Source organism: Sinocyclocheilus rhinocerous, unplaced genomic scaffold (genome assembly GCF_001515625.1).
Source record: "Sinocyclocheilus rhinocerous isolate Xijiao unplaced genomic scaffold, SAMN03320098_v1.1 scaffold2969, whole genome shotgun sequence".
NCBI lineage: Eukaryota > Metazoa > Chordata > Actinopteri > Cypriniformes > Cyprinidae > Sinocyclocheilus > Sinocyclocheilus rhinocerous.
In genome coordinates, this window is record NW_015637144.1 from 18,122 (window position 1) to 19,692 (window position 1,571).

The following is a 1,571-nucleotide window of genomic DNA, read 5'->3' on the forward strand; positions in this document are numbered from 1 at the left end:
AGTTCCATTGAAATCTATTGGTAACGACGGAACTTGCGACCATAGTTGCTTTTGGGATACGCACCCCTGGTTGATTATCTGAACATGCTCCTGCCAAACTTTGTTAATAAAACATCATAAGTTGACACTTCAAACTTATCAATCCTGGAAATTCTTGCACAACCAACTTAAACCCATCAGCAACAACCCAGGTAGGACTTGAACCCACAATCCCTAATTTCAGAGGCTGATGTCTTATCCATTAGGCCACTGGGTTTTTCCCTTGGCTAAGTGTAACCCAGACTCAAATTAGTCTATTTGCAGTCTAAGTCAAGGTTCAAGGAAAAAAAAGAAAAAAATCTAAATCAGCATGATTACATAATTAACTAAATAATTATGTGAATGAACAGCAAGAAAAGAAAAACTTGTGACAATGTAGTAGTTTATTAAAATGGGTATGCTAAATCCTTTATTTTATTTTTCATATAAGCATTATGTAAATTATTGCAGCAAAGTGCATCCAATGAGAATTGGTAATAGCACTGCAGATGTTCGTCATCCAATTAGAGAAACCATGCAGCGGCATTGACTCCTCCCCCGGAGAACGATGCTGACTCAGCTCTGTGAGCAACGCAGGTAGAACGGAGATAGAATACAGAGAAGAGAGAGATTTAGAGAATTTATTGATGAAAAATACCTAAAAGAAAACGCAAGAATTTCATCTAGGATTAGTTTTGTTAAAACTACATCGATTGATAATTTTGTTAAAAAAAGACTTATCTGCATAGAGTTCCTGTTGATCTGTAAATGTTTAAGGCCAAGCTAACGTAAACAAAGCTAATCGTTGGTTCATCTGGTGTAACTGGGAAAGAAGACCAATTAACAAAAACAGTTAATATACAGAGGAATCGGTGAGTTGAATGTATATTTTGATAAATGTGGTGAACTGTGAGTGTTTTGCATTAATGTGAAGACTCAACAGAAAAAAATCTGTGTTTCACTGTGTGTAAAATGTGACGTATGTTGTTAATTGTTGTTCAGAAGTTGCTGAATGATGCTAATGTAAAGTAACTTCACTAAGGATGTTGTTCTGTTGTGTGCAGGCCAGTTTTTGCATGTATATGTTTTGAAGTTGGATTTGTTTACTGCGGGTTGCGTTTTTGTTGTGGATGCATCGAGGCTCATGTCGAATGAAGGAAATAGATGGCGAGCCACCGTAAAGACTGGACTTGGATCTCCTTTCTCACCTTCCATTGGATTTGCATCGTTCCGGCGTTTTCGTTTATCTGTGCGAGTTCTTCTCTTTGAACTTAAGGATTGAGGTATCTCTTTTTCTGTTGGAACTGACATTTTCTAAGAATTAAGGGAGAACATTCTAATTCTCTTTTGGACTGACATGTTTGAACTGAAAATAATTATTTGAACTGATAAGAAGTGATAAGTGTTTTCTACATTATTTTCTTTAATTGTTGATGTGGTAATTCAAAGGTATTGTAAATAAATTTTTTTGCTGGAAATGAAAATTAAATTTTGGTTTGAAAAGGTAATTTCACAAAATACGCTGACATTAGGAAACAAAGAGATATAATCTA